General features: G+C 41.8%; 1 pseudogene; it reads right to left on the reverse strand.

Annotated features, from left to right (window-relative positions):
* Window positions 1-9,972: 9,972 nt before the first annotated feature.
* Window positions 9,973-10,072, reverse strand: LOC119993954 (annotated as a pseudogene).
* Window positions 10,073-10,754: the final 682 nt, after the last annotated feature.

Consider the following 10,754-nt stretch of genomic DNA (forward strand, 5'->3'; position numbering starts at 1 on the left):
AGTTGAGCCTCCGTGCCACGTTTCATAAGGTAAAGACGCGTGTAGACCAAGTTACGTCTCAACTTGCATAAAAACGTGAAAAGCTCCTCTATGGAGAGAGTTGAGCACTTCCAAAACATCAATGTGGACCGTTGTACTCTATTTAGTGCTCTTAAACGTCTAACTTGCCAGTTCAGCCTTCGTGCCACGTTTCGTAAGGGAAAGACGCGAGTAGACCAAGTTACGTCTCAACTTGCACAAAAACGTGAAAAGCTCCTCCATGGAGAGAGTTGAGCACTTCCAAAACATCAATGTGGACCGTTGTACTCTATTTAGTGCTCTTAAAAGTCTAACTTGCTAGTTGAACCTTCGTGCCACGTTTCGTTAGGTAAAGACGCGGATAGACCAAGTTATGTCTCAAATTGCACAAAAACGTGAAAACCTCCTCTACGGACGGAGTTCAGCACTTCAAAAGCATAAATGTGGACCGTTATACTCTATTTAGTGCTCTTAAAAGTCTAACTTGCTAGTTGAGCCTTCGTGCCACGTTTCGTAAGGTAAAGACACGAATAGACCAAGTTACGTCTCAACTTGCACAAAAACGTGAAAAGCTCCTCTATGGAGAGCGTTGAGCACTTCCGAAGCATCAATGTGGACCGTTGTACTCTATTTAGTGCTCTTAAAAGTCTAACTTGCTAGTTGAGCCTTCGTGCCGTGTTTCAAAAGGTAAAGACGCGAATAGACCAAGTTACGTCTCAACTTGCACAAAAACGTGAAAAGCTCCTCTATGGAGAGCGTTGAGCACTTCCGAAGCATCAATGTGGACCGTTGTACTCTATTTAGTGCTCTTAAAAGTCTAACTTGCTAGTTGAGCCTTCGTGCCACGTTTCGTAAGGTAAAGACGTGAATAGACCAAGTTATGTCTCAAATTGCACTAAAACGTGAAAAGCACCTCTATGGTGAGAGTTGAGCACTTCCGAAGCATCAATGTGGACCGTTGTACTCTATTTAGTGCTCTTAAAAGTCTAACTTGCTACTTGAGCCTTCGTGCCACGTTTCGTAAGGTAAAGACGCGAAAAGAGCAAGTTATGTCTGAAATTGCACAAAAACGTGAAAAGAACCTCTATGGAGAGAGTTGAGCACTTCCGAAGCATCAATGTGGACCGTTGTACTCTATTTAGTGCTCTTAAAAGTCTAACTTGCTAGTTGAGCCTTCGTGCCACGTTTCGTAAGGTAAAGACGCGAATAGACCAAGTTATGTCTCAAATTGCACTAAAACGTGAAAAGCTCCTCTATGGAGAGATTTGAGCACTTCCGGAGCATCAATGTGGACTGTTGTACTCTATTTAGTGCTCTTAATAATCTAACTTGCTAGTTGAGCCTTCGTGCCACGTTTCGTAAGGTAAAGATGCCAATAGAGCAAGTTATGTCTCAAATTGCACAAAAACGTGAAAAGCTCCTCTATGGACAGAGTTGAGCACTTCCGAAGCATCAATGTGGACCGTTGTACTCTATTTAGTGCTCTTAAAAGTCTAACTTGCTAGTTGAGCCTCCGTGCCACGTTTCATAAGGTAAAGACGCGTGTAGACCAAGTTACGTCTCAACTTGGACAAAAACGTGAAAAGCTCCTCTATGGAGAGAGTTGAGCACTTCCAAAACATCAATGTGGACCGTTGTACTCTATTTAGTGCTCTTAAAAGTCTAACTTGCTACTTGAGCCTTCGTGCCACGTTTCGTAAGGTAAAGACGCGAAAAGAGCAAGTTATGTCTGAAATTGCACAAAAACGTGAAAAGAACCTCTATGGAGAGAGTTGAGCACTTCCGAAGCATCAATGTGGACCGTTGTACTCTATTTAGTGCTCTTAAAAGTCTAACTTGCTAGTTGAGCCTTCGTGCCACGTTTCGTAAGGTAAAGACGCGAATAGACCAAGTTATGTCTCAAATTGCACTAAAACGTGAAAAGCTCCTCTATGGAGAGATTTGAGCACTTCCGGAGCATCAATGTGGACTGTTGTACTCTATTTAGTGCTCTTAATAATCTAACTTGCTAGTTGAGCCTTCGTGCCACGTTTCGTAAGGTAAAGATGCCAATAGAGCAAGTTATGTCTCAAATTGCACAAAAACGTGAAAAGCTCCTCTATGGACAGAGTTGAGCACTTCCGAAGCATCAATGTGGACCGTTGTACTCTATTTAGTGCTCTTAAAAGTCTAACTTGCTAGTTGAGCCTCCATGCCACGTTTCATAAGGTAAAGACGCGTGTAGACCAAGTTACGTCTCAACTTGCACAAAAACGTGAAAAGCTCCTCTATGGAGAGAGTTGAGCACTTCCAAAACATCAATGTGGACCGTTGTACTCTATTTAGTGCTCTTAAAAGTCTAACTTGCCAGTTGAGCCTTCGTGCCACGTTTCGTAAGGGAAAGACGCGAGTAGACCAAGTTACGTCTCAACTTGCACAAAAACGTGAAAAGCTCCTCTATGGAGAGAGTTGAGCACTTCCAAAACATCAATGTGGACCGTTGTACTCTATTTAGTGCTCTTAAAAGTCTAACTTGCCAGTTGAGCCTTCGTGCCACGTTTCGTAAGGGAAAGACGCGAGTAGACCAAGTTACGTCTCAACTTGCACAAAAACGTGAAAAGCTCCTCTATGGAGAGAGTTGAGCACTTCCAAAACATCAATGTGGACCGTTGTACTATATTTAGTGCTCTTAAAAGTCTAACTTGCTAATTGAACCTTCGTGCCACGTTTCGTTAGGTAAAGACGCGAATAGACCAAGTTATGTCTCAAATTGCACAAAAAACGTGAAAACCTCCTCTACGGACGGAGTTGAGCACTTCTAAAGCATAAATGTGGACCGTTATACTCTATTTAGTGCTCTTAAAAGTCTAACTTGCTAGTTGAGCCTTCGTGCCACGTTTCGTAAGGTAAAGACACGAATAGACCAAGTTACGTCTCAACTTGCACAAAAACCTGAAAAGCTCCTCTATGGAGAGCGTTGAGCACTTCCGAAGCATCAATGTGGACCGTTGTACTCTATTTAGTGCTCTTAAAAGTCTAACTTGCTAGTTGAGCCTTCGTGCCACGTTTCAAAAGGTAAAGACGCGAATAGACCAAGTTACGTCTCAACTTGCACAAAAACGTGAAAAGCTCCTCTATGGAGAGCGTTGAGCACTTCCGAAGCATCAATGTGGACCGTTGTACTCTATTTAGTGCTCTTAAAAGTCTAACTTGCTAGTTGAGCCTTCGTGCCACGTTTCGTAAGGTAAAGACGCGAATAGACCAAGTTATGTCTCAAATTGCAATAAAACGTGAAAAGCACCTCTATGGAGAGAGTTGAGCACTTCCGAAGCATCAATGTGGACCGTTGTACTCTATTTAGTGCTCTTAAAAGTCTAACTTGCTAGTTGAGCCTTCGTGCCACGTTTCAAAAGGTAAAGACGTGAATAGACCAAGTTACGTCTCAACTTGCACAAAAACGTGAAAAGCTCCTCTATGGAGAGCGTTGAGCACTTCCGAAGCATCAATGTGGACCGTTGTACTCTATTTAGTGCTCTTGAAAGTCTAACTTGCTAGTTGAGCCTTCGTGCCACGTTTCGTAAGGTAAAGACGCGAATAGACCAAGTTATGTCTCAAATTGCAATAAAACGTGAAAAGCACCTCTATGGAGAGAGTTGAGCACTTCCGAAGCATCAATGTGGACCGTTGTACTCTATTTAGTGCTCTTAAAAGTCTAACTTGCTAGTTGAGCCTTCGTGCCACGTTTCGTAAGGTAAAGACGCTAATAGAGCAAGTTATGTTTGAAATTGCACAAAAACGTGAAAAGCACCTCTATGGAGAGAGTTGAGCACTTCCGAAGCATCAATGTGGACCGTTGTACTCTATTTAGTGCTCTTAAAAGTCTAACTTGCTAGTTGAGCCTTCGTGCCACGTTTCGTAAGGTAAAGACACGAATAGACCAAGTTACGTCTCAACTTGCACAAAAACGTGAAAAGCTCCTCTATGGAGAGATTTGAGCACTTCCGAAGCATCAATGTGGACCGTTGTACTCTATTTAGTGCTCTTAAAAGTCTAACTTGCTAGTTGAGCCTTCGTGCCACGTTTCAAAAGGTAAAGACGCGAATAGACCAAGTTACGTCTCAACTTGCACAAAAACGTGAAAAGCTCCTCTATGGAGAGCGTTGAGCACTTCCGAAGCATCAATGTGGACCGTTGTACTCTATTTAGTGCTCTTAAAAGTCTAACTTGCTAGTTGAGCCTTCGTGCCACGTTTCGTAAGGTAAAGACGCGAATAGACCAAGTTATGTCTCAAATTGCACTAAAACGTGAAAAGCTCCTCTATGGAGAGATTTGAGCACTTCCGGAGCATCAATGTGGACTGTTGTACTCTATTTAGTGCTCTTAATAATCTAACTTGCTAGTTGAGCCTTCGTGCCACGTTTCGTAAGGTAAAGATGCCAATAGAGCAAGTTATGTCTCAAATTGCACAAAAACGTGAAAAGCTCCTCTATGGACAGAGTTGAGCACTTCCGAAGCATCAATGTGGACCGTTGTACTCTATTTAGTGCTCTTAAAAGTCTAACTTGCTAGTTGAGCCTCCATGCCACGTTTCATAAGGTAAAGACGCGTGTAGACCAAGTTATGTCTCAAATTGCACAAAAACGTGAAAAGCTCCTCTATGGACAGAGTTGAGCACTTCCGAAGCATCAATGTGGACCGTTGTACTCTATTTAGTGCTCTTAAAAGTCTAACTTGCTAGTTGAGCCTCCGTGCCACGTTTCATAAGGTAAAGACGCGTGTAGACCAAGTTACGTCTCAACTTGCACAAAAACGTGAAAAGCTCCTCTATGGAGAGAGTTGAGCACTTCCAAAACATCAATGTGGACCGTTGTACTCTATTTAGTGCTCTTAAAAGTCTAACTTGCTAGTTGAACCTTCGTGCCACGTTTCGTTAGGTAAAGACGCGAATAGACCAAGTTATGTCTCAAATTGCACAAAAACGTGAAAACCTCCTCTACGGACGGAGTTGAGCACTTCTAAAGCATAAATGTGGACCGTTATACTCTATTTAGTCCTCTTAAAAGTCTAACTTGCTAGTTGAGCCTTCGTGCCACGTTACGTAAGGTAAAGACACGAATAGACCAAGTTACGTCTCAACTTGCACAAAAACGTGAAAAGCTCCTCTATGGAGAGCGTTGAGCACTTCCGAAGCATCAATGTGGACCGTTGTACTCTATTTAGTGCTCTTAAAAGTCTAACTTGCTAGTTGAGCCTTCGTGCCACGTTTCAAAAGGTAAAGACGCGAATAGACCAAGTTACGTCTCAACTTGCACAAAAACGTGAAAAGCTCCTCTATGGAGAGCGTTGAGCACTTCCGAAGCATCAATGTGGACCGTTGTACTCTATTTAGTGCTCTTAAAAGTCTAACTTGCTAGTTGAGCCTTCGTGCCACGTTTCAAAAGGTAAAGACGCGAATAGACCAAGTTACGTCTCAACTTGCACAAAAACGTGAAAAGCTCCTCTATGGAGAGCGTTGAGCACTTCCGAAGCATCAATGTGGACCGTTGTACTCTATTTAGTGCTCTTAAAAGTCTAACTTGCTAATTGAGCCTTCGTGCCACGTTTCGTAAGGTAAAGACGTGAATAGACCAAGTTATGTCTCAAATTGCACTAAAACGTGAAAAGCACCTCTATGGAGAGAGTTGAGCACTTCCGAAGCATCAATGTGGACCGTTGTACTCTATTTAGTGCTCTTAAAAGTCTAACTTGCTAGTTGAGCCTTCGTGCCACGTTTCGTAAGGTAAAGACGCGAATAGAGCAAGTTATGTCTGAAATTTCACAAAAACGTGAAAAGCACCTCTATGGAGAGAGTTGAGCACTTCCGAAGCATCAATGTCGACCGTTGTACTCTATTTAGTGCTCTTGAAAGTCTAACATGCTAGTTGAGCCTTCGTGCCACGTTTCGTAAGGTAAAGACGCGAGTAGACCAAGTTACGTCTCAACTTGCACAAAAACGTGAAAAGCTCCTCTATGGAGAGAGTTGAGCAATTCCACAGCATCAATGTGGACCGTTGTACTCTATTTAGTGCTCTTTAAAGTCTAACTTGCTAGTTGAGCCTTCGTGCCACGTTTCGTAAGGTAAAGACGCGAGTAGACCAAGTTACGTCTCAACTTGCACAAAAACGTGAAAAGCTCCTCTATGGAGAGAGTTGAGCACTTCCGAAGCATCAATGTGGACCGTTGTACTCTATTTAGTGCTCTTAAAAGTCTAACTTGCTAGTTGAGCCTCCGTGCCACGTTTCATAAGGTAAAGACGCGTGTAGACCAAGTTACGTCTCAACTTGCACAAAAACGTGAAAAGCTCCTCTATGGAGAGAGTTGAGCACTTCCAAAACATCAATGTGGACCGTTGTACTCTATTTAGTGCTCTTAAAAGTCTAACTTGCCAGTTGAGCCTTCGTGCCACGTTTCGTAAGGGAAAGACGCGAGTAGACCAAGTTACGTCTCAACTTGCACAAAAACGTGAAAAGCTCCTCTATGGAGAGAGTTGAGCACTTCCAAAACATCAATGTGGACCGTTGTACTCTATTTAGTGCTGTTAAAAGTCTAACTTGCTAGTTGAACCTTCGTGCCACATTTCGTTAGGTAAAGACGCGAATAGACCAAGTTATGTCTCAAATTGTACACAAACGTGAAAACCTCCTCTACGGACGGAGTTGAGCACTTCTAAAGCATAAATGTGGACCGTTATACTCTATTTAGTGCTCTAAAAAGTCTAACTTGCTAGTTGAGCCTTTGACCGGACCTCTATTTTGAGGTCCTAATACTATCTAATTAGGAGGTTCTAGTGCTTATAGTAATTCATTTGTGTTTAAATAAAGTAATTTTACCCTTATACATGTTTCCCGTTGGTTCTGCAGGAAATCGGGCTTAAATGACTGAATTGGGCAAGTTGGAGCACTTTTTGGGCACTTTTTGCTGTGAGGTGTCGGGACTTAGATTATGAAGATATTCTTGAAGACTACAAGCTCCAACGGTACACTAATCTATGGCCGAGATTGAATTGTTTTGAATTATGAATGGATTAGATTACAACAAGACTTGAAGGGTTAAGATGATCATTTAAAGGTGAATCCAATGGTTGTGCATAAGACAACATTCTTGCTTGCAATTTTTGACTTAAAAGAAGATCTTACTTGATTTTTGGAGTCAAAGATGGCTGCAAGTTGCTACACATTTAAAAGGAAATTGTTGGAGATACCAATGCCAAGATTTGGTGCAAGTTTGATCAAATGGTCAAAGATGACAAAATTGTTGGAGATACCAAGGTCAAGATTTGGTGCAAGTTTAATCAAATGGTCAAAGATGGCTGCAAGTGCACATGCCAAGATTTGCACATGTAATTGAAGGTCGAGATTTGAAGATGGAAAAAGATCCAATGGTGGAAATCACAAGAGCTTGGAATCAGACCTTGTTCGGACAAAGTTGGAGGCATGAAGCATCCGGACACCCGTCCGGACACCTACGGCGAATCTGCAATTTTCTGCACCGAAATTTCAAGGGCATTTGGGGTAAATCATGTATGTAACCAATGGGAAACGATTTTATAAGGGTAGTTAGGTATTTTCTATTGTAAAAAGAGAAGAAAACCCCAAGATTTGGTTGGCTTCCACACAATTCATCTCCTCCAACTTCTTGCCTCCATTGTTTCTCTCTATTTCTCTCTCTAAGTTTTTCTTGGTTTCTTGTGATTTCGTGTGTAGACATTGATTTTCATCTATAAAATTGATGTTTATGTCCATTATGATGAGTGGCTAAGTTCTCTTTCTAGTTTCTAGTCCCAAACGGTGGGTGCTCGGTTTCGATTACTTAAGGTATGCTCAAAGAATCGTAGCTTCGATTTCTCTCTTTTAATTTCGTGATAGTTGTGTGATTGGATCTATGGGAATGACATATTTGCTTGTATTCTTGGATTGTCTAGTCTAGGGATTGCATCTAATGTGTTCGATTGAGAATTGTTAAACCCATTGCATGATTTCCTTAATTAATTGAGTTTTTCATTGCATAGCTATTAATTATGTGTATTGATGATGGGGTTTTGGGTTAAATTAGGAATGTGCATGGGAGAGTTATGGTTAATTGATCTTTGAGTGTGAAACTAGGGTGTTAGCCAAGCCAAGCCCCAAGGGGGAATATTAATTCATAATATTAGGTGCTTATCCCTTTGCGTTCATCGTAGATTAAGAGACCCGATGGCCTACATGTATGAATTGAAGTCTTATAACCCAATTCTCTTTGCATATGCATGATTGATAGTATCACACAATGCATTGTGTATGATTGTGTGTGTTTGCAATGATACCTTGAGTATGAGAACCGAGTAGCCACCGGGACGGACTAGAGACTAGGTTTTTAATTAATTGTTTTAAATCCAATTTTTGCTTACTTTGATTACAAAATCGCTCATGCTACCGAGTCATTCGGCCCATTTCTTTTACTTGCTTTTATTTGATATTCATTGTGTTTATTAGTGTTAGCTAGTCATTTGCATATCATTCACTTCAAATTTGCATTGCTTCCTCGTGGATCGATACCGGACTCACCGGTTTATTACTTGACGATACCCTACACTTGGGGTAAGTACACACACACACTTTGGTGTCGGTCAAGTTTTTGGCGCCGTTGCCGGGGAAGCGAGTGTCAAAGACGGAGTTGGGTGGCTTGTAGATGCTAGCTTTATGCTATTAAACACCATCAAATAAGGAAGGAGCACGGTCACGCTTCAAGGGTAACTTTGTTCCTCCCTTTTACTTGCTTTCTAGTGTAGTTGAATTAGTGTAGTTGCTGAAAAGAGAAAAAAAAAATTGCTGTGAGGAGAACTTGGCGGATGGGGCTAACTTAGATTCCTGTGGGCGATGGATGCCACCTTGTTTGCTGCTTGGTAGTGATACGTTGTTTGAGAGAGCTTTGCGCATTTTTCTTTCTATCACTACTTGCTACATCTTGGTGTGTAATTGTTCCTGAGGTTGATTGTCATTCTATTCCTATCTTTGCTCTTGTTCTTGCTTGATATTGCTCTTGGTTGTTTGTTGATTAAAAAAAAAAAAAAAAAAAAACTGGTGTTACTTGACTTGGTTGGTGGTCATCTTTCGTGTTACTTGATAGCTTTGTTTGCCATCATGTCTCATCTTAGAGATAGCGTTAGTGGGCATGGGTCTAATAGAGATGGGAGAGGTGGTGACATAAATGCGAGTGATGCGGGGAGTGTACGTGGGGGTGATATCAATCTTGATGTATTACGTCGTCTTTTGCAACGTGTGAACATTGATGAATTGATGAATCCGGCGCAAGGGCAAGATGCCCAAAATGTGCCAAATGCCCAGAATTTACCAAAAGTTCAAGTTGAGCATGCTTTGCAAAATGCACCTCAACCACTTCAACAAGACAATGCGGCACAAATTGCCCCACAAAATGTCTACCAACCTCCCAATATGCCTCCCGCATACCATATGCTTCCCCCATATAATTATGTGCATCCTATGTATTACCCAATGCCACAAGTGCCACAATATGCTCCTTTTGGGCAAAATTTACATGCACCTCCTCCTGTGGAGTACATTCATGCCCAAGAGCATCGCACTTTGAGGGAGCTCACGCATCCCGCAAGGCAAACTCAACCTTCTTGCATCATCATGCCACCGAACCAACAAAATGTGAGCCTTAAACCATCAATGTTCCAAATGATTCCCAAATTCCATGGAATGGAATCGGAACGACCATATTCACATGTGCGTGATTTTGAATCGGTGTGTACTACTTTTGGTGATGTTACATGCACACAAGAAATTTTGAGACTCAAACTTTTTCCATTCTCTTTGAAGGATCATGCAAAACAATGGTTTGAGAACTTGCGCCCCCAATCCATTGCGACTTGGGCGGCAATGCAAGAAGAATTTCTCAACAAATATTTTCCTTCCCACCGTACCATTTCTTATCAAACACAAATCATGAATTTTCATTGCAAAGAACATGAAACTTTCTTCCAAGCTTGGGAGAGGTTTAAGGATTTGTTGTTTATGTGTCCTCACCATGGATTTCAAAAATTTCAAATTGTGAATTTCTTCCACAAATCTTTGACTCCATCTTTGAAGAAATTGGTTTCCACTATGACTCAAGGTGACTTTTTGAATAGGGATGCCAATGAAGCATTTACTTTCTTTGATGGGTTGGCGGAGGAATCCCGATCTTGGGAAGCTCCTCCCCTAACCCGACATGAGGTTGTGCCAAGCTCTAGTGGCAAGTTTGTGTTGAATGAAAATGATGATGTGCATGCTAAGCTTGCTTTGTTGTCCAAGAAATTGGAGTCCTTAGAGTCACAAAAGGCCCCTATAAATGCAGTTGGTGTTGATGAACAAGTTGCTTGTACTTTGTGTGAAAGTAGGGATCATAGGACGGATGAGTGTAATGCCTTACCGGCTTGTAAGGAAGTCCTATTTGGGCAAGGTTACAATGGGAACAATTCTCAGAACTTTAGGAAGCCCTACCCTACCAATCACCAAGGCAACAATTCGTACAATGAGAATTACCCTTGGAGGAATCATCCAAACTTTGGGTGGAGGAATGATGGGAATGTTCAATCCCAATCACTCCCCAATCCACCCCAACAACATTTGCCTCCTCCAAGTGTTGCACAACCACCTCCACAACCTTACATTCCACCTCCTAAGAGGTCTCTTGAAGATACTCTTAACATTTTCATGCAAGCTCAAATAGGGGAG

Source organism: Tripterygium wilfordii, unplaced genomic scaffold (assembly GCF_013401445.1).
Source record: "Tripterygium wilfordii isolate XIE 37 unplaced genomic scaffold, ASM1340144v1 ctg138, whole genome shotgun sequence".
Taxonomy (NCBI): Eukaryota; Viridiplantae; Streptophyta; class Magnoliopsida; order Celastrales; family Celastraceae; genus Tripterygium; species Tripterygium wilfordii.